General features: G+C 45.4%; 1 protein-coding gene across 12 annotated transcripts in view; it reads left to right on the top strand.

The window, feature by feature from the left end:
- DAB1 (DAB adaptor protein 1) overlaps positions 1-23,423 on the top strand; it is a 1,411,149-nt gene that overhangs the window by 661,136 nt on the left and 726,590 nt on the right. The window contains exon 1 of one of the 12 annotated variants that reach the window (XM_086952817.1): positions 19,678-19,814. The exons of the other annotated variants lie outside the window; for them this stretch is intronic. The gene's annotated coding sequence lies outside the window, so the exon portion shown is untranslated. Of the gene's footprint in view, positions 1-19,677; positions 19,815-23,423 lie in introns of those variants that run through there. 12 annotated transcript variants of the gene reach the window in all.

The raw sequence follows: 23,423 nt of genomic DNA, 5'->3' as shown, positions 1-23,423 counted from the left end.
ACCTTGTTTATTGAGAGCAAAAAGATCAGATGATGGACGGAATGCTGAACAAATCAATCAGTTACCCCCCAATCAGAAATCTGGGTTTAATCCATCATGTTTTTGCTCACCACGCCACCCCAGTTTGGCCCCAGCCATTTGCAAATCATTCTTGACCCTGCTCCCTCTGGGAACAGTCCAGCGAAAACTGCCAGGCCATGTCCTTCCAGGACTGGAGACAAGCATCCTGGGACCAGTTTCAAGGTATCACCACTCATCACTACAAAAATGGGAGTCTAGAGGGAAAGACAAACAGAACTAGGACGCCCTCCACTCTGAAAGCTAATAAACAACACCAGTCCTAGTTCTCATGGCAATATTCATTTGCTGGACTGTAAACATCCATGGTCGAAATTCGTTATCCAAGGGAACTCTTTAGTCTAAAGAAAATCCTAAGATGTTTCAATCTATTGCCTCTTTAAAACAACAACCTCTCTGATTGATACACACAGGACAGCACAAACAAAAAATGTGTGAAAAGCGAGATGGCACCTCACGGGCGCACCACCAATGGGACCCCTGGTTGGTACTCACCAGGATGGCCCTGTTCTCATCATCGGTGCCATCAAGCTAAAACCAAAAACGTGTCTCGAACCTCAAAAATAAAAAGACAGTGGATGGTGCAGTGGACACAACTTATATGTGACAAAACTAACGACATGTAACATTTAACATATAAGTCACTGAGCAACTGGGACCATAAACTTTACTTTCATTCCCTTCTCTGTTGCAAAACAGTGAACACACATATACTAAAAAAGAAGAGAGTAAATACTACCTATCGATTCACTCTCTACTTACAGCCGACATGTTTCATTGCCTTGGTTTCTATCAGGCAATTTCTTCAGGGCAATACATTTTAAATGCCACTGCAAGAGACACTGAAGCTTGGGTGCTGTAACATAAACAAACAAAAGTATGGTCACCTGGTATCCCTCTCTATGTTCTGCATATCAAACTATCTATCAAACCACCATGCTGTATTGGTAAATAAATGTAAGAATTCCATTATTACCCTGCATGCAGTTTTGCCTCTCATACCAGTGATGAAGTTATGCTAAAATCGGAATCCAGCTCCCTTAGGTGAGCATGGTCCTTACTCCCCGTTCGAGAAAGTTACTGAAATGTAAAAACACAGAGCATTCAATTATTTCAATATTGGAGCCTACTCCTACCTTGCGCATTGTACACAGCCTAAATACAGTTAAGCTAGATGTTACCGGTGTCAGAGTAGCGGTCGGCGTCCTCTCAACCCTCGAGCGCCGACCGAGTGAATCTCTGCTTATTTACCGGCTTTGGAGTCGGGTGTTTGCGCGCTGGGATTGGTCCGCGATGTTAGATCACGTGGGTCAAGGCTGCCGGTTTCCAGGATCTCGGATTGGTTCCTGAAGTCGCATAACGCGCATTTCAATTGGTCCCCAGTGTCACATGACACGGGACCCGGCTGCCGATTTTCGGGATCTGTGATTGGACCCAGGCTATCCTAATACTGAGTGCCGGTCTTCGAAAGAAGGACACGGCCATTTGTAAACGGACCCTTAAGCCTGGAATGGAATGGAATGTGTGAATTAAACCAATGTGTTATTATTTAATATACGCCAATATTTATAGCTAAACTACATTTTTGAAATAAACCGGTGTAGTTAAACGTGTCCCGTATTTAGCTAGTGTAGAATTTAGGTGTTGACAAATTCCACAAGATTGCAGTATGTTAAGGATTTATAATGGCAACTAACACCCTGTTATAAGAGTGTGAAGGTCCATGGGCGAAGAAGATTGTTTTAGGCTAATAAGGGCCTATCACATGTTTAGCCTAGTCAGATCAGATATGGTGAGAATCACAGTTCTACTGAGATGGAAATATTCAGTCATAACAGGGTCTTTAATATAGATGTTAGAATATAAGATGTTAACTCCTAATGGTCATTTATTTTAATTTAATTAATCCTATGAGTTCAGCAGAAAGTTGGAGACTCTGCCCATCCTGCTGACACCCCACTCTGAAATCCTGCTTGACAGGTCTATTGAGCCATACATAATAGTCTTGGCAAAGATCCTCTTCAGAAGACCAAGGGAACATTATGATTATAGTACAGTTCAACAGTAGATACAAAATGATGCACGACAAACAAGCAACTTAGAGAAAACTAATTTACTGAAACTCATCAGGAAAAGAGTTACTTGGAGTTCAGAAAAAGTTATTGTCTACATTATATATGCCCACATTTCAATGGCTGCAGTAATACCAGAAGGGAATACCACCTGGTGACCTATTGAGATATCCTGAGTTTGCTTTTAACTTGGTGCATATGGTGCATAATACCTCCCCATTCTGAGTTCTGCAGTTCCACGAGAAAATGTGGTAATACAACACATTTCACCAATTACAAACTGCAAAATTTGAAATGTTGTGGTTTCACCCACAGGACTTTGCCAGAATTAGACTGACACATGTGCATAGGAGGGAAGCTATCTGATAAGTGTGGTATTTTCACACCAGTTGGGGTCCCAATTTTTACACATAAAAATCATATTGCAGACGATTCAAATTAAACATGGCTACTAGAGAAAAAAAAGCCAGTGATATGTTGGGGAGCCAATAAAAGTATGGTTGATGGATTCTGTGACACTACTACTTTTTTCTACATCCTTTATCCTACTCAATTAATTGTTTACAAGGCACATAAATATTTGCATTGTCATTATAGCATGTGGATTGGACACATAGAAAAAAAGACTCTTGTGGCCAGTGTCTTCACCTCTAGATAGTCTATATAATTTCAGACCTTTGGTGAAGGTAATTGTATAGGCAACAGATGTGACCTTGTTTATTGAGAGCAAAAAGATCAGATGATGGACGGAATGCTGAACAAATCAATCAGTTACCCCCCAATCAGAAATCTGGGTTTAATCCATCATGTTTTTGCTCACCACGCCACCCCAGTTTGGCCCCAGCCATTTGCAAATCATTCTTGACCCTGCTCCCTCTGGGAACAGTCCAGCGAAAACTGCCAGGCCATGTCCTTCCAGGACTGGAGACAAGCATCCTGGGACCAGTTTCAAGGTATCACCACTCATCAGCCAGACTAGTTGGAATCCAGTTGCACAGTGAGCATGGGACCGTCTGTGCATACCCTTCCCACTTAGGGCAACAAAAGGATAAAAGAACAGATGAAGGACGGAATGCTGATCAAATCAAGCATTGACCCCAGTCACAGATCTGGGTTCAATCTATTGTTTCAGTTTGAGTCATTCATTCAGCCAATGGGACAAGCTCAGCATGCTCGATAGCATGCGCACTCACGTGAGGTGGAGCACAGTGTTACTGACATCACTTAAGAAAAAACTTGTGAGGAAAAGCATTCTAGGTTTTTATTCTGCACTTAGAACAAATTCCCATATTATTAGCAAAAACCAAAATAGGTGCAGAAAAATATTTGCATTGTCATTATAGCTTGTGGTTTGGACACATTAAAAAGGAGTCTTGTGGGCAGTATCTGCACCCTTACATAGCCTATTTGGTGAAGGATAATTTAATAGGTGACTGATGTGGCCTTGTTTAATAAGAAGCTTTGAGAAAGAAACATGTCCTATAGTAACTCATGCATTTCTTTCACTTCATATCTTCATATTGGATGAAAAGGGCAGCTTTTCTTTTCCAGTTTTTTCATGCACTAGCCACCACCTATTTCCTTTTCTCAATTTACACACTGCATTAAAATGGGCTGTAGAATATTAAGTATCCTTGTCGACAGCCGATCACACCCACACACTTACAGAGGCGCAACCAACATCAGAGGTGCTTTACATATCAGCCTGATCATAAATGGGTTCACAGGGTGGATTTTGTAATGCATGAAGAAATTATGCAGAGGATGTGCTCCATTGTGCATATGCACACAAATATGCAAGTGGGGTTTCTTTCAGTAAAAAAATTGAATTCCTCCTCGACACACAAACACACAGCCTGGGCACACACATGCACTGCATACTTGATTAATGGTATACGAATAACAAGCATTTGCAATGCAATCAGTCTGGCATTTGTGAAAGTTAAAGCTATTGGGGTAAATGACAAAGTTTTTTACTTTTTTTTTGTATACAGTGGAGTGATCACGTGGCAAAGAAATCTGCATATCTTCCGCCACGTCGACATTACTGATCAACAACGAAAACACACAGAAAATAAAACAGGCTACAGTATTTTGGGAAAGTTATACAAAAACAGCTATAATGTAAAGCAATAAAAAACGAACACGGCTTTTTTCACATACCACCGTAGAATTTTTCATTTTACTCCAGAAATAGTTGGTAAAGCTGCAGGAAACAGTTTTATACTGCGTACGTTAACAAACGTCCAGTGTACTTTAAAAACACATGGATTGCCAGCATCTCTCCCACTAGTGGACTGTGAGTGGATCTCTCCAAGTGTATCCATCTCTTAGGTGGGCGAGTTAGGAGGGAGACGCCATCTTTGATCTCACTAACCGTATACCATGGCCCATTCCTTCTTGTGCAATAAGCGAAATCTATGGTTTTTGAAGAGGCATATGTTGAGAATCCTTTTGCTGCCTAAAAAAAAGTGACACAGGAGCACTGCCTTTTTTATCACTGTGCCTCAGTAAATGCAAACCATGCAGCACCTCAGCTACAGGCATGCAGTTGATGTAGCGGAAATTGCATATTATTTGTTAGGAGTCCATTATAATCCCACGTGTAGAGCGCACCCGCATATAACCCTTCGTTGTATTAACATGAAGCATTGAAATGTAAGATGTATCAACTTGAAAAGTGTTGTGTTTAGGCAATTTAAAAGTACCATTAAGAAAATTAACGTGCAAGGTAAATATAACTAGCAGAAAACATTAATGTGAAGGACTTGTGTTGTGAAATTGACAATTATTTGTGTATTTACTGTGTTTATTAATTGTTTTTTTATATGTAGGTAAATGCATTAATTGAAAGTGTCTTATTTTTCATGCAAATTCGTAAAGCTCAAAAGCTGTTTTCTTATGTTAGATACATTTCCTATGCCTGAAATGCAGTTACCTGGAAACTCTTGCATTAGAATTAATGGTTTATATATCATGTGTGCACTGGAATTTGTTCTTTCTCATGTTTTGTGTTGTAGGTGAAAGAAGTGCGCTTGTTAGCTAGAATAATGTCGATGTTTTACTAATCAGGCAAGAAGAGAAGAAGTTACAATTGTGTGGCCTGAGTCGATAAAAGGAGGCCATTGTGCTTCATACAGGAGAAGGCCTGGGAAACAAGGACAACATGTTGCAAGAAAAGAACACCGTGGTCCCATGGAAAAACTCTTTTAGGATTGTACCCAGAGCAGATAGCGTGATCCGCAATGAATCTTGGGAAATAACCCAAGAATAATGTGATGGTGGGAGTAGGGAAAGGAACAACTTCTTCTTCTGCCTTTGGAGAAAGAGCATCTGAGAGCAAGCTCCATCTCCGAAACTTTACTCTACTTGACCCATTAATTGTGGAGAGACTTCTTAGGAAGACTCCACATGCTGACACCATTTCAACCTTCTTCCTGAAGATGCTTAAATAGGGATGTTATCTTAGTATTAGTGTAGGGATAGATTAATGCTCTTTACTCATCAACCCTTGATGCAGGGAAAATTGGACTCACGTTTTCTGCTCTTCTGCATCCTGCTGTTTTAATTATGTTAGAACTGGGAGTCTCTAGTTGGCGGAGGTAGTTACCACTGTCCAAATAAAACCCTTGCTTCTAGTCAGGGTAAGGAGGAAACACTCTGCTCACCCCCTTGGTAGCTTGGCACAAGCAGTCAGGCTGATCCAAAAGCAATGTGTAAAGTATTTGTACCAACACTCACAGTAGCACAGTGAAAAGACCGCAAACTGACTCCACAACAGTTTAGAAAAGTAAAGGTATTTAATCTAAACTACACAAGACTAAAACGACAGAAATCCAACATACACAGTTCACGAATATGGTTGCAAAAGACTTCTTAAAGTTGCGATAAAATAAGGTTCCAAAGCAGAAGCGGGTGCGGTGGAAAACAAGCGATGCGTTGCTCCTGAGACCTTGGGGAGGCGTTGGCGACAGTCCTGCTGCAGCAGCGGGCATGTTGCGACGAATCCGGACTTTATGGGGAGGAAGGCGATAACTTGTATGGATTCCGGTGTGTAGGTTCCGTAGGAAGTTTATTCTTGCAAAGGCATGACGTGATGATCCGCAGGGGCTGTGGCGATCTGCGGAGCGACGATGTGTGATCCCACGGCAATCTTCCTCTCGCAGCTCCTCGATGTGATGGCTCTGCGATGATGTTTGCAGCGACGTGATGCGGTCAGCAAGCAGGCGGTGCGGCAATCTCACCCAGCAAAGACAGGCTCTGCGTCGATGCTCGCAGCGATGATGATCTTCCCGCAAACAAAGGATGCAACGTCTATGGCAGCGGCAACAGGAGCTGGGACACTCTCGGCCTTCGTAACGGCAGGAATTTCCACGCACTCTCTGGGATGAGCTCCACAAGCGAGCGATGCCATAACTTTTCTGTAGCAAAGTCTCTCAATCTTGGTTTCTAGCTTCCCAGCACAGGTACAACTTCCAGAGGCACCACAACTGGCCCAAGCCCTCTAGGAAGGACAGAGCTCTCTCAGCAGAGGTCAGGGAAGCTGGGGGTAAAGTCCTTTTGTTCCTGGGACTTCAAAACATGAAGCCAGCTCACAACAGGCCCTTGGAGATTCCTTCAAGTAAGGGGACAAAGCAACAACAAAGTCCTTCCCCTCTCCTAGGCAGCAAAGCAACTGCAGGTCAGTCCACCATCACACAGCAGGGCAGTCCTTCTACGAAAATCCTCCAGCTTTCTCCTAGGCAGAGTTTCCTTCTTCTTTCCAGGATGATCTAATTCTCTGTAGTCAGGGGTCCAATAATTATACCCTAAAAGTCTTTGATCCCTTTGTGCAGGAGGGCTCTGAGCCTGGTCTGAACCAGTTCTGGGTGTTCCTTGAGCATTTTGCTTTCCTGGCCTCTCCTTTCCTTTCAGGGAGAGGGGCAGGGTCATCAGCCACCCAGCAGGAGGTGGAGCCAGCATTGTGAAAGGCAGGCACAGCCCTATTCAGGCCCAGGTGCTATCCCCTCCCACCACTCAAGATGCAGATGCAGTCATTCAGCCTAGGGCTGACCCAGCCAGCCTCCTGGGGGCTCCCATCCCCTGTCACTCTCAAACCAGACAGCTAATTCACAAACAGGCTAAGGCACACAGAAGGGTCAGACAAGAGAACAACAACTTTCTAAAAAGTGCTGTTCTCAAACACAGTATTTAAAAACAACCTTTCCTAAAAGATGTGTTATTAAATTCTGAGTCCAGGGATACCAGACTTTTATGTCCTATCTTGCTCCTATGGGAAGATATGTTGGTAGCCACTGTAGCCAGCATCCCCCATGATAGCCTATGGGGCAAGATAGCCTTACAATAGTGAAAAACTAAAATGGCTGTAATTCACTACCAGAGCATGTCACCTTGACAAGTACATGCTCTACCTTTCACGTACACTGCACCCTGCCCAAGGGGGTAACTTAGGCCCTCCATAGGGGTGACCAATGTGGACAGAAAGGGTAGGGTTAGGCCTGGCCGGTGTGGACACTGACCAGGAGGACATGGCAGTTCACAGACTGCACACAGGCACTGCGGTGGCAGGCCTGAGACACCATTTTAGGGCTACTCATGAGGATGGCACAATCGGGGCTGTAGGCTCACTAGTAGCATTTGTTATCACCAGTCCTGGCACACTCAGTGCACTTTACTAGGGACTTCTTGGTGACACAAATATGCCAATCATGGATAACCAATCACAATATCAATTTACACAGGGAGCACTTGCACTTTGACACTGAACAGCAGTGACAAAGTGCCCAAAGAATCTAAACCAGCAAAACGAAATGCAGCACAGCATCAAAAATACAGGAGGTAGAGGCAAAAAGATAAGGGGAAACCACGCCAAAGATGCCAGGTCTAACACGTGTCCCCTTCAGGGGAAAAGGGGGAGAACTACCCACCTTCTTGGGAGTTCTCTTCACTGAGGCGGAAAAACCTGGACAGACCATCAGCATTGGCGTGTTCTGTGCCAGGGCGGTGTTTCTCCATGAAGTCCATTCCCTGTAGGGAAATGGACCACCTCAACAGTTTTGGGTTCTCATCTGCATTAACCATCTGAGGGGCCTGTGGTCTGTTTGAACATGAAAGTGATTCCCAAACAGGTAAGGTTTCAGCTTCTTCAGACCCCAAACCACAGCAAAATCTTCCCATTCAATTGGACTTCACCTCTGTTCACTGGGGAGTAGCCTCCGGCTAATGAAAGCTACAGGTTGGTCCCAGCCCTTGTCAGTGATCTGTGAGAGTACTGCTCCCACACCATGCTCTGAAGCATCTGTCTGCACTATGAACTCACTGGAGAAGTCAGGCGCCTTGAGCACCGGTGCTGTGCACATGGCAGTCTTCAGGGCATCAAAAACAGTTTGGCAGTCTTCGGTCCAATTCACTTTCTTGGGCGGCTTCTTGGAAGTCAGCTCTGTCAGGGGGGCAACGATGGTGCCATATCCTTTGACAACCCGTCGGTAATACCCTGTGAGACCTAAAAAGGCTCTCACCTCTGTCTGGGTCTTGGGGGGCTCCCAAGCCAGACTGGTATTAATCTTTGCCTGTAGGGGAGCCACCTGGCCGCTCCCTACCTGGTGTCCCAAGTACACCACAGATCCCTGCCCTATCTGGCTTTTGCTGGCCTTGATAATGAGACCTGCCCTTTGCAAAGCCTTCAACACTTCACAGAGGTGTTGCAAGTGTTCTTCCCACATGGAGCTGAACACAGCAATGTCATCCAGGCATGCAGCGCTGAATTCCTCCAGCACGTCAATACCTGGTTAACCAGTCTCTGGAACGTAGCAGGAGCATTCTTCAACCCAAAGGGCATGACTCGGAACTGGAAGTGCTCCTCTGGCGTTGAGAATACAGACCTCATCAGTTAAGGCAATCTGCCAGTTCCCAGAAGTTAAATCAAATATACTGAGGTACTGGGCAGCTCCCAACCGATCCACAAGCTCATCAGCTCTGGGGATGGGGTGTGCATCAGTCTTCGTGACCGCATTGAGCCCACGGTAGTCCACACAAAACCGGAGTTCTGGGGTGGCACCGGGTGCAGCAGCTTTTGGTACTAAGACCACTGGGCTAGCCCAGGTGCTGCAGGAGGGCGCAATCACCCCTACCACCAATATCTTAGAAACTTCTTCCTTGATGCTGGCCCTGACCTTGTCAACTACTCTGTAACATTTTTGTTTCACAGGTAAACTATCTCCAGTGTCCACATCATGGACGTACCAGTTGGTGATACCTGGGGTCAGGGAGAACAGGGGGGCAAACTGACCAAACACTTGGGGACAGTCCCTCTGTTGTTCTGAGGTAAGGTTGGGAGAGGGGACCACACCATCCACGACCCATCTTGCTCCTTGGTTGCCAGGAGCTTAGGAAGAGGGTCACTTTCCTCTATTATTCCAGCATCTGTAGCCATGAGCATTGTCACTTCAGACCACTCACATGCACGACTCTCAGGGGCTGCCTGGGAGTCCTTAAGTTAACCCGGTAGGTTACTTCGCTCTTGCGCTCCACCGCCTCATATGGCCCAGTCCACTTGTCTTGGAGCGCACAAGGCTCCACTGGCGCCATCACCCACACTTTCTGCCCAGGTTGAAATTCGACCAAAGTGGTATTCTGGTCGTACCATCTTTTCATTTCTTCCTGGCTAGCTTCTAGGTTCGCTTGGGCGAGCTTCCTGAAGCGTTGTGTCTGGTTGCGGATGGCCAGCACGTAGCTGAACACATCCTGGGGGGCTTTCCCACTGGACTTCTCCCATCCCTCCTTCACCAGAGTGAGAGGTCCTCTAACAGGGTGGCCATACTGGAGTTCAAAGGGACTGAACCCTAAGGACTTCTGAGGCACCTCCCTGTAGGCATAAAACAGGCATGGTAACAAGAAGTCCCACTTCCGTCTCATGGGCTCCGCAAGGCCCATAATCATACCTTACAGGGTGCGGTTGAACCTTTCAACCAACCCATTTCCTTTAGGGTGGTAAGGAGTGGTGAACTTATAAGTTACCCCACACTTCATGTACCTAGAGATGAAGTTGGTACCTGTCATGCCTGCCTGCCCTTAAGTGAATACGCAGACCGAGCAGACAACGCTAGACAAATCCAAAATGGCTGCGAGATTCTGCGCATGTGCGAGGGGATCGGGCAGGATACTAAAGCCTGATCTCCCCGCTACTCTGAGCTTCGCGCTCTAGTTTTCACGTCGCTTCTTGCGGCGCGTCACTTCCGCCTCGCCCGCCTCACTCCTTGTTTCCTGTCGTGGCTCCTGGCTATTCGGACCAACATCGTTGACTGGCGATCAAGTTGGCCTTCACTGAGATAACTCCTTTGTGTATTCTTTTTTCTGAAGCACTGTTGTGTTTCCCTGAACCTCGAAGTTAGAGGTTAAGCTTCGGAATGCCGCTTCGCCTGGTTTGCGGTACATTTCCGATTCACCCCTTTTGTTTTGAGACACAGACATTGTCCCCGGTGCCGGCTGTTTCCTCTCAGGGTTCTGGAGGGGGCCCCCTCACCTACACTCTGGCGGATCCGCCTTTTGGCCAGACTACTGTTCCGTTAGACGGCCGGCCTTGCAGGGTGTGGGTTGTTGGTACCCACTTTTGGATTCTGGGAGTTGTGGTCCGCCTGGTGGTACACTCCTTTATGTTTGTTGTTAATCCCAGTTGCTATATGAAGTTTGCTTCACTTCCTGGATGTTGGCATTCGTCACAGTGCTGGGGAAAAGACAACGTGGTAACGCGCTTGTAGCGCACCTTTATTATTCACACAATTCTTTCATAAGGTTTCTGTTGATTCCTATGCATACTCTTATTGCTCTTCCAGACATACTATTGCTGTTATCCTAGTCAGCTCCATAGTTCAACCACACTGTTTAGCCCATCGCTTTCAGGGGTAAGACTAGTACAGCACTACATGTTATTACTCATTGGCGTGTGGCATATCCCCTAGTTACATGCTTTCATCCATGACAGGCATTCCGTGGTACTTAGTCACTGTGGACATTTAGGAATACAGACTGATCCCTAGAATCCCAGTACACCCCTCGTCTTTATCAGGTAACAAGCAATATATATGCAGAGTGATATAAGTAAAATTTATTGGTTGCTTATTGATGTACTAATTAACCGTTCCTTTACCAGCACCAGCTGCATCCAGAGAGAGAGAGCCGTCCAAGAAGTCCAGTGTCTCTTCCCCTCTTACCTTGTTTTGTTCCCTCTTTTCCCTCCCGATCACCAATGCGTTCTAGTGTTTGATAGCCGCAATTGGTGTAGGGGGGACGGGTTGGGCTAGACTTCGGTTCCTGGCACTCCTGCAGAAAAGGCCTTGGCTCCTTACAGTACCCTGGTCGGAGACCACTTCTCTGGGGAACCCCACACGGGAAAAGATCCCCATCAATGCACAGCCCACCGCGGTTGCTGTGATTGTCCTGAGAGGGACTGCTCCCGGGTACTGGGTGGCATGGTCCACCAAGACCAGGATGAACCTGTTGCCTAAGGCTGTCTTGGGGTCCAGGGGCACCACGATGTTGATGCCCACCTGCTCAAAAGGGGTGCTCACCACAGGAAAGTGTTGGAGGTGTGCCTTGAACTTCCCTCCGCTCTTGCCACTGCCCTGACATGTTCGGCAAGACCTACAGAATGTCCCGACGTGCTTCCTCATCAGGGGCCAGTGGAAGTGGGTGACAAGCCTGTGTAGGATCTTGTCTTGCCGCAGATGTCCTGTGAGAGGCACGTCATGTGCCAGACCCATAAGGAAGTTCCTGAAGCGCTCGGGTTACACCAGCACATGAGCTGCACCGGGCTCAGAGAACTTAGGCTCACTATAAAGCAAATCATCTTCCCAGTAAATGAAATGATCCTTGGCCCCTAGGCCTGCTGCCTGGTCTGCGGCCTGTTGCGCACACCAACAAGAGAAGGGCACTCCTTCTGAACCTTGCAGAACTCCTCCCTTCTTGCTGCCAATGGGACAGCTCAGGCAGTTCTCCCAGTTCAGCCACTTGTTCCCCGGTAGACTCCAGGGCATCCCCCTCAGGCTCTGCTTCCTCCTGGGCCGTGGAAACCACGGGATGGGTTTCCCACGCCCCCTGCCTCCTTTGTACTTGGCAGGTCTCTGGGCCACTGTTTCAGGCTCCAGTTCTGCTGAATCACCCCTACTGGCTGCCATAGCAAGTGTGGTCACACAGATCCATGCAGGTAAACCAAACATCTCCAGATGAGTTCGGTGCTCTACATCCTTCCATGGAGAACTCTCCAGGTCATTCCCTAGCAGACAGTCTGTAGGCAAGGCTTCACTGACAACAACTTCCAAGAGACCAGAGACTCCCCCCATTCAAAGGGAACACGCGCCACTTTGCAGAGGCGCACTGAGCTATCAGCTGCTGCTACCAGGCGGAGTACATTGGGGATACACTGCTCTTCAGACACCCACTGACACCTCATGGATGTCACGCTGGCTCCTGTGTCTCTCAGAGCCTCTATCTCCCTCCCATTGATGGTCACCTTCTGCACTCATTTCTTAGTGTTAGGGGGCAGTAAGGTTTCTTGGACCACCTCTTGGTCTCCTAAAGAGACATGGGTCATAACTGCTAGTTCCCCCCATCCATCAGAAACCAAATCCCTTCCCAATGCTACACTTGCTAACCCTGGGGTGGGAGCACCAGTGGGTGCTGGGTTTTTCTTGGGACACCTGGATGAAAAGTGGTCCACCTCGTTGCAGTGATAGCATGCAGAGGGCCCTTGGTTATCCCTTCTGCCCCTAGGGGGCCATGCTGTCTAGGTCTGGGGGTGGGACTCCTTTCCCTGGGAACTATTCTGGGGTCCTTTAGAGTTCTCCTTTTGGTTACCCTTGTCCCCCCCACTCTTTTGCTGGGGACCCTGCCCACCTTTGGCTGTGGTACCCACAATTCCTATGTGGACCCTGGTACTGGTCCAGCGGTCCGCCTCCTTAGCAAGCTCAATGGGGTCCGTCAGCTTGCTGTCTAAAAGATGCTGGTTAAGCTCTGGAACACAAAGACTACTTAAGTGCTCCCAACTGATTAAATGCAATAACCCCTTAAAATCAGTTACCTTGCTGCCCTTCTTCCAACCTTCCAGTGCATGTGAGTACAAATTCACACATTCCATCCAAGTCTAAGACTCTCTCTTCTTGGAATTTCTAAACTGCAGTCTGTACTGCTCTGGAGTAAGTCCATACCTGAGACATAGGGCCTCCTTCATATTGGGTAGGTCATGGCACCTGCTAACTCTAAGGACTCTAGAGCACTCCTCCCAGAAGCCTCAAAATGTTTCCACAGGCCCACCCCCAATGCTGTTCAGGCACACCATTCATTCTTAATGCAATTTCATATGAAGTAAACCAGGCATAGATGTATTCACTCCTATTATAATTCTGTAACAGGTCCTTGAGAATATATTCTTTACCCACCTGCACTGGTTGTGTGCTGCCACCATTTGAACTGGAATCCACCTCCTTGGCTTTCAGATCCAGTTCTCTCATGCTCAACTCGTGAGCCAGAAGCAATTTCTTTTCCTCCAGGGCACGGGCATTTTTGCTCTCCTCTGCCGCCCTCTCTACTTCCAATTGCTTTATTTTCATCCACATGACTTCCAAGTCATATTCTCTCCCTCTTTGGTTTTCTTGTAACTCTTCTTAGGTGAATCCCCTACTGGAATGGTTGCGGCCAGGCCTTGAGTCTGTTCTCCTCACAGGCAGATCTCTGGTTTGAAAACCATTCTCTGTACTTGCATCATTTCCCTCTTGTGCCTCCCAATGGGCCTTCAAGATTCTCTGCAGCTCCTCTTTACTGGCGCCGCTTTTCATGGGGCACTCAAATTGTTGGCAGAATTTCCTGAGATCTTTTGCTCTGAAGGAATACAAATCCTCAATGAAAAATTCCAATTCCAATTCTGCCTCCTCACCTGGTGCCTTTCTGCTCACAGACATGATGCTTTGAAGAGTTACTCAAAAAAAGAACCAACCAAAAAAAACAGTAGTATGCTGTGGCGTAGTGGTCTGCACTCACTAGTGATGTACACCGATCACTGTGGGTCTAATACAAATACAAGTTCAAATCCCACCGCTGACTACCAATGTTAGAACTGGGGGGTCTCTAGTTGGCGGAGGCAGGTACCACTGTCCAAATAGGGACCCTTGCTTCAAGTCAATGTAAGGAGGAAACACTCTTTAGATAACCTCTGCTTACCCCCTTGGTAGCTTGGCACAAGCAGTCAGGCTGAAGCAAAAGCAATGTGGAGCCAGCATTGTAGAAGGCAGGCACAGCCCTATTCAGGCCCAGGTGCTATCCCCTCCAACCACTCAAGATGCAGATGCAGTCATTCACCTCAACAGCATGGGTTCATACCCAAAAGAGATACTACGGCACATATCAATATGGCCATCTCTGCATTTGACCTGGCAAAGACTAAATCCGGCCCACTCGGTATGATTTTACTAGAGGCCGAAAAAGCATTTGATCGAGTGGGGAGGGATTTTATTTGGGCAGTGTTACAAGCATTTGGCTTAAAGGGTCAATTTTTTAAATGGATCCAATCACCATATGATTTGCCGCTGGGAAAAGTTTCTTATATGGGCAAATACTCTGCTACTTTTATGATTGGAAGAGGGACACGACAGGGGTGCCCTCTCTCACCCTAACTATTTGCTTTAGGTATGGAACCTTTTTTAATTGCTCTTCAAAAACAAGCTTTAATTAAACCTTTTGTAAATAGTTTGAACTCTTTAGATACAACAGTATATGCGGTTGACATTGCTGTCTTTTCTACGAATATACCTGAAACTATGACAGGCATCTTGGTGGAAGCGGGGAAATATGGCTTAGTATCCGGGTACCACTTGAATACTAGTAAGACTCAAGTTATCCTGAATCATCAATTACCATCACCGATGACAGGTATATGTGCGGTAGCAACTTACCTAGGGGTAAAAATTTCGTCAAATATAGATGAAATTGTGGCAATAAATTATGAACCACTATTGAAGGAAACTGCTGTAGTATTTAAGAAATGGCATAAGCTCCCACTAAGTATTATTGGTCGGATTAATTTAGTTAAAATGAAAATATTACCTAAATACCTTTACCTTTTCCGTTCTATTCCCTTAAGGGTAAATAATTCTTATTTTAGTAGATTAGAGGGTATTATTAGCAGTTTTATTTGGGGCTATAAAAAAGCACGACAAGCTATTTCTCTCCTTAAAGCTCCTTATGATCAAGGTGGATTGGGCCTTCCAGATATTAAATATTATTATTGGTCCTCCTTTATGATTCGCTTTCGTAGCCTGTTGATCCCTGATAAATGTTTGTATTTTCATAAATTTCAGATGCAACTATGTTTTTTTATAGACTGAACGACCCAAATTATTTCAAACGTGTTAAGTTCAAGACGGTACGGGATACCACTTATATCTGGTGCTCCATTCTTACCAAGAGCAAGATATCTACGTTTCATGATAAAACTCCACTATGGTCTAACCCTGGTCTTCCAGAAATATTTCAAGATATGATAGGTGGTGTATTTTCTAATTCTGGCATTAATTTACTCTGAGATTTGTATGATCATAGGGGATTATTTTCGTTTGAAAGATTGAAAGTTTGCTATAAATTACAAGAAGGGGCAAGATTTAAATACTATCAAATTAGGGACTATCTTTTGAAGAAGATAGAACTTACTTGTCTGACAGAATCTGAAGTATGGAACTGTATATATAAGGAAGAGGATAAAGCAATGATTAGTAGAGGGTATAAATTATTTTCTGGATATAATATCAATGATATACATAAACTGGCTGAAAAATTGACTAATAAGCTTACAACGGAAATAACATCAGACTTATCACTTCTTCTTTAAACAGTCTCAATCTTGCGGTTCAATCCTCAAATCTTAAGTTACAGCTATTTAATTTAAAACCATATGTCATCTATATCACACACCAGATCGGATTCTTAAATGGGCATCGAATAACAATAATTTCAGCGATCGTACAAACTGTCCTAAATGTGACTTGCAAGGAGCTGATATTATCCATATGTTTTTTGGGTGCCCAAATCTTGGCGAATTTTGGAATGGAGTAACTAAAATTATTTCTACTAAACTTGGTATTCCTATTATGTTCTCACTAAGAGATGTATTTATAGGTACCTCAGGGGCAAATACTGTACTTTGTGATTTATTGAATATTTTAATTGCTTGTGCTCGATTGACTATTGCTAGAGCATGGATTCAACAAAATCCTCCAAAGGTTTTTGAGTGGTGGAGTCTTGTTAAAGAGATATATAATATGGAATATGCTCTGGCAAATACTAGGGGTCTACAGGCTAAGCAAAAAGTGGATAGAATATGGGGTCTAATTATGTCATAAAATTGTTTTTTTCTCTTTATCTCTTTTTCTTTTGTAACTGCCTTTGCTCTTTGTTTATTGTTGTTATCTTGTTGTATAATGTGTTTAATTTACCCCATTGATGCAAAACAATTAAAAAAAGTTAAAATAAAAAAGCTGCAGTCATTCAGCCTAGGGCTGACCCAGCTAGCCTCCTGGGGGCTCCCAGCCCCTGTCACTCTCAAACCAGACAGCCAATTCACAAACAGGCCAAGGCACACAGAAGGGTCAGACAAGAGGACAGCAACTTTCTAAAAGTGCTGTTCTCAAACACATGATTTAAAAACAACCTTTCCTAAAAGATGTGTTATTAAATTCTGAGTTCAGTGATACCAGACGTTTATGTTCTATCTTGCTCCTATGGGAAGATATGCTGGTAGCCACTCTAGCCAGCATCCCCCATGATAGCCTATCGGGCAAGATAGCCTTACAATAGTGAAAAACGAAAATGGCTGTAATTCACTACCAGAGCATGTCACCTTGACAAGTACCTGCTCTACCTTTCACATACACTGCACCCTGCCCAAGGGGGTAACTTGGACCTTCCTTAGGGGTGACCAATGTGGACAGAGAGGAAAGGGTTAGGCCTGGCCAGTGGGGACACTGACCAGGAGGACATGGCAGTGCACAGACTGCACACAGGCACTGCAGTGGCAGGCCTGAAACACCTTTTTAGGGCTACTCATGTGGGTGGCACAATCAGTGCTGCAGGCCCACTAGTAGCATTTGTTATCACCAGTCCTGGCACACTCAGTGCACTTTACTAGGGACTTCTTAGTGACACAAATATGCCAATCATGGATAACCAATCATAATATCAATTTACACAGGGAGCACTTGCACTTTGACACTGAACAGCAGTGGCAAAGTACCCAAAGCAGCTAAACCAGCAAAAACGAAATCTAGCACAGCATCAAAAATACAGGAAGTAGAGGCAAAAAGATAGCGGGAAACCACGCCAAAGATGCCAGGACTAACAAATTAATTGTATTGTTTATGCTACATCATCTTAATTGAATACACAAATTTGGCTTCATGCTAATTCGGATGTATTTTTACACTCTTGTCTTGAGAAGCCTTTATGTTTAGTTATGTTTGGCTCTGTAATAATACAACTAACTTTACATAGTTAGCTGTGGTTACTATGTGTCCAAGAGGATTCTGGGTTGATTTATTGACTTACTAACAAATGTTCTCCCTTTTACGCTTCCATGCTGCAAAAAAGAACCATTGGATTGTGTCTCTAGAACAGGTCTAGCACTTATGGGCCCGGCCCTTTCACAGTTATAAGGACTGTGACACAGTGGGGACCAACCACCCTTATAATAAATGCCTTCATGGCCATTGGTGGAGTAGCTTCCGGTACATCGCTCCTGTCATGGGCTGGAATCCCAATCACTCATGAAACAAACATTCACTTTGGAAATAGTTGGTACAGTCGCTGGCAACTTTCTTATACTGTGCATGTTAACAAAAGTCAAGTGTATTTTAAAAACACATGCACTGTCATCATCTCTCACACGAGTGGACTGTGAGTGAATCTCTTAGGTTGGCGGGTTAGAAGTGAGACAGCATCATTGGACTCACTCACAGTATTTCATGGCCCCTTCCGTCTCGTGCAAGAAGCAGAAGCAATGGTTTTTGAAGAGGCATATGGTGAGAACACTTTTGCTGACTACAAAAAAACAACACAGGAGAGTGGCATTTTGGAGCCCAATGCCTCAGCAAACACAAACCCTGCAGCACCTCAGCTACAGGCATGCAGTCGCGAGAGCGCAACAGATTGAGGGCCAACCACCCTCATCATAAATGCCTTCAGGGCCATCGAGGGAGTCGTTTCTGGGCCAGCGCTCTTGCTGTGGGCTGGAATCACAAATCCCTTGTGAAACATGAAGTGCAGCGTTCTGCCAAAACCAAAGAAAGTTTGTTTACATACGCTGTGTTCTTGAACACAGCAGCAACATAGGAAAGAGACTGATATGGCTAGGGGATGCAAATGCCATCATAAAAATGAGGATGCCGTGCTGATACACGAGCTGAAGCAAACAATAAAGAGTGTGCCAAAAGGAGCCAAAAATAAAAGACAATAAACTCATATGTAACAGGGGCAGTCTCTGGGAGGGTCGGAAAGATCAAAAGGCTGGATTAATTAAGCATACTGACCAAAAAAAAGCAGGCATTTATGAAGGGTAGGACCAGGAGACAACGGAAAAAATGGGAAGTGCTTGAAGCCACTTTTCCAGATACAGCAGACCAGAGCAACACATGCGCTGCCTAGGCTCGACCTAAAAAATACAACTCAAGGGCTACAGCATGCACTTAGTGCTTTCTGTCTGTGGAACAGTTGCAAGAAGACCCTAGGTGTGTCATGCAATTGTGAGATATCTACATCGACCAGCCGAGTTAAATGGGAGACTTACTAACATCTCCAACAGCTTATGCGTGTGCCCATTATCTGATGCGCCAAGAAGGTAACTTTTGGATGCGCTTCACAAAATGAATGTGTAAAAGAGTGGCATAGACCCTTATTGAGACAGTAGGCTGTGGGAAGTCTTCACTCCAAGAGGATTTTCATCCTCTCCAGCAGAGATGCACGTGGGTGTTAGAATCTGGATTTGCCTTTACCTAGGAGGTAACCCCAATGCCTGAGCAGACCACATAAGCTGGTTTGCTATTTCTGTATTGCCAGTTTGGAGCTTTGATTAAAAAAACACATGCTGTACCCCAGCCATAGGGAAATGCCTATTCTTTCCCCTGACCTTTCAGGGAACTATCTTGGATCGGTCCATGCCTTGCTAGCAGAAGGCACTTCTCTTGGACATTCAATCATAATGAAGATGATTCTTAGGGCACTCACTTGCATACCAGAGCCACTGCCCATCATGATGACGCTCGAGGTTTATGAGAGGCAGGACGGCTCCCCCACCCACCCACAGCCAGCCCTCCACCCGTGGTGAGATACGACCTGCCAGGCATGCCCACGAGCACAAAGGGCTTTAAATCCTCAGAGTGCAGCCTCTTGGGAAGAGAGGGAGGAGGAGTAGGTGATCCGCGCCTGGCTCCGCCCCCTTCCCATTTCAAACCCCGGCGTAGGAGAGCGAAAGTACAGCGCTGGACTGGGAAGGCACCGGCATGCTGTCACGGATCCCGCTCAGCTGCTTGGCAGCGGGGAGCCCCGGAGCGCGATGCGCTTTTACGCGAAGGACACGCTGAGCTGCCAAGATGTGGAGGGGTTTTTATTGCATTTTTTTGGTCTCTGAAGGTGAGTACTGTTTTAATTTTTTCCTCTTTTTATTTGTCGTTGGTGTTGTCATTCCATTCGACCCCCCGTTCCCAATAGCGTCAACACACGCTTATGCTAATGGGAAATACATCCACTCCATTTCAGTGACGTGACCTCATTATGCAGCTACATTGGGAAAAAATGCAAGGAACCTGCTCGCTGTCATAAATTGTAAGCCGCGTCTGCTCATGGTGGCGGAGGGGAGTTGGTGGCTCGGGAATGTATCTCGGCTGCTGTGGCGCGGCTGCGCGCGCTGCGTTGCTGTGGAGCCGGTGCGGGCGCTGATGCCAGGGACGGGAAGGATGCAGGGAGAAGTGCTCGTTACCGCGGCTACTTCCCTCTCCCTCCCCCCTCCTTCCATCACACCACCAGCCCCTCGCTCCACTGCGTCCCCGCAAGAGAAAATCGTTTCCATTCACAGGGCGCTCTGGCAACCGTTTGTCGGGAACAAAATCATTCTGTGCCTCGGTGCTCTCTCAGCCGAGCGAACTTCTGGGGGAGCGGAGAGGTGCGAAAAGCCCTGTCCAGTGTTTGGAAATACAAGCGGTGGGCTAAGGGCTCCCGGGAGGGAGCGGAGCGAGACCACAGGTGTGAATGGAATCCGAACAGTGTGAATTTTAGTTTGACTTGTGACATGGAGCTAGGAAATGAAATGCCTGTCTCGCCTCGCGCAGCCAGGCAGAGGAGACGTGCGTCCGCTGCCATGTGCCTGTAGTTGGTCTGGGATTATAGCATGGACGCCTGCTCTGAATTCAGCAGGGCGCTGCAAGATCATTAATATGGGCAGTGCATCCGAAGCAGTTCATGGGCTCGCTTGTAGTACAGTGCTGTGTTTCTATTGTATTTGCATCCGCCGCTTCGCCCTGTGCTGCCTGGGATTAAGAGATGATTTTAACAGATGCTGTCGCCTTATTTTGTTATATGCCTGATTATTGGCAGGCAAATGATTTGAGGCGTTTTTTCTAGGTCAAGCGTTTTGAAGCCTGCATTGGTGATTTTTAATGCGGATGCAGCTGCAAAGTTGGCAAACCTAAAATAAAGCGTGCATTTTTTATTATTGGAAAATCGAGTGGAAGCGAGGCAAGCCTTTAAGGAGCTGCAGCATGTCCTCAGTACAGGGGATATGTTCTGTTTCCTCTGTCACGTGACTCCTGTAGGATTCTGAATGCACTTAACATGCACACACACTCTTGCTCCCTCGTTTGCTACATACAGAAATAGCGGAACTCTGCCTTCCACTATACCATTTGTGGTTCCACTTATTTATCCAGCGGTGCCCACAGACCATGTAAAAGGGTGTGTGAGGGCACATCTGTATTGTAGGCTTATGGCTTAACTTAATGTAAACAGCGCTTACACATTGAATTAATGACAATCTTAAGTCCCATGCTTTAGTCTGAAATCAAATGTATATGAGAATGCAAAAATCTGGATGTCACTTGCAGTCACAATATGCTTTTGATTAGTTGTGCTATTGACCTTTCTGTTAAACTTGCTCTTGTTGTATTTATTTATGGCTGTATCACTCTGAGAGTTTAAATATGCCATCTCTACTACAAATGGTAGCAGGAAAGTATGGGGCTCAAGAGAGAAGCTGCGATTTAATTAGTGAGAGGGACCACTAGGGTGCCTGGTATTGCCACGGGTACATCGTAAAACGTATACCTACACGCTGGTGCCAATTCAATTAGGCATTTTCGGACTCCATAAAGTAATACTCTTGTAGTGCTGTTTGATTGACTCTTACATGCTTTTGTGAATTGGTCCTAAAACATCTAAGCTGGGAATATTATGGAAATATTCTTATACAGTGGGTTCAAATGGAAAGGCCTGCAGCCTCTTTGTACTTTTACTAATAGGAAGTTAGACATTTTATGTCCGACCCACAGTCATACGGGAGCAAGGCAATGAGTACTCCTGTAACACTACTTCCTGTACTCATAAATGCATCCATGAATCTGCCCCTTTATGTCTGAATACCAGTTGTTTAATAAAGGTATTGGCAGTGCAGGGCCAGCATTTTCTGCAGCATTTGTATATTGGTCCACATTCCCACGAGACACTCTTGTTCCTTTGTAAATAGCTGGTTTAATTGGCTTCTGCCCCACAACTTCCGGGTGCTTAGTGTTGTTAAGTTCATCTATGACACCTTCCTTGCTTGTAAGATGGTGCTTTGGCATCTGGGAAACCTTCACCCTTTTCTGGATTGTTAGCACACATCTCATTGCATTCTAACATTACCAAGCTTGCCTTTCAAATGTTATCTCTGGGTTCAAAATCACTGCGTGCTCAAGTCGTATTGGATAAAATGAGATGGGTCCCTTGGCGGCTGTGTGTGTTATGAGCTTGCCTACGACAAACTGTATGTGTAGTTACAGCTATGTGTGAGATTTTGTGTGACCTGTAAAATTTGAATTCTCTGGCATTCAGTAGCATATCATTCAAGTAGTATATGTCGCTAGAACTTAACGTCCTGAACAATGTTTCTATGAATTCCTGTGAAGAAGAAACTTAGAGGTCTAAAATGTTAGTGGAGGAAGGTATTAGATGTATCGGAATTAAGTGACAAAGCGCCATGAACATAAAGTGTATTCTACTGTGTTTAGGTTAAATCACACGGATGACATACCTCATTTTTAGTCCTTTTCAAATGTTTATGGTGAATCATAGTATGCACTGAAATTCTGTTTTACTCCGTACTATGTCATAAGTTGAGCATGCAAATACGGACAAGGCCATGGAACCAGCAGGTCATGCCTCCTTTTACATGCATTTAGGGTAGCTGAAAGTGATCCAGATTGGTGAATTTGGCCACAAATCCATAAGCTTCGGGTCTGGCTGTTTCTCATTCCATGTGCTAGCTTTAATGCCACTCCCTAGAGCTATACCTCTGATGCTAACTACTACCTGCTCATCAGTGAGCCATGTCACCAGTTCATCTCTTATGCTTCCTGCTGAAATAATCAACTATATTTCACTCTTTTACTGAATTAATAACAAAATCTAACACATATTGCAAGTTAAAATATACAACTTTGTGTTTAACTCACTCACCAATTCACTCAATAAACTCACTCACAGACCCCAGATTCTCACTCAGTGACTCAAACCGCCTTACTCATTTATTCTTAACAGTAATGCAGACATTTTGAAAGTCACACAATGCTGCCAGACCATCCCTAGTGCCCAATGAGCAGGTCTAGAAGATATAATACATATAATTAAAACAAGCATTGGCATAGCCAATAGGTCTCGCCTTTGGGACCTTATAAGTGTTTAGGCATGCAACACTTGATGTTGCACTAAGGATATTGTGCTGGATAACTAAACACTTATAAGGTTCCAAAGGCGAGTCCTATTGGCTATGCCAATGCTTATTATTTTGGTGCCCGGGGCTATTTTCTGTCTCAGTCCCGCATGTACGCTGGCAGCAGTCTCGGTGTGCCATGGGGGAAGTGTGGCTAGAGTTTAAGGCTCACCTTGCACCTATTGCCAGGTGGATATCAATGGTTGCAGGGCAAGAAGGCGGCCATCCAGTGCACGCACCAGCGTCCTCCAGTTAGGCCCCTGCACCCATAATGCTGACCA

The sequence above is a fragment of the Lissotriton vulgaris genome, chromosome 1_1 (assembly GCF_964263255.1).
Source record: "Lissotriton vulgaris chromosome 1_1, aLisVul1.2, whole genome shotgun sequence".
In the NCBI taxonomy this organism is placed as follows: Eukaryota; Metazoa; Chordata; class Amphibia; order Caudata; family Salamandridae; genus Lissotriton; species Lissotriton vulgaris.
The sequence above is the reverse complement of the archived record's forward strand: the minus strand, read 5'-3'. Positions and strand labels throughout refer to the sequence as shown.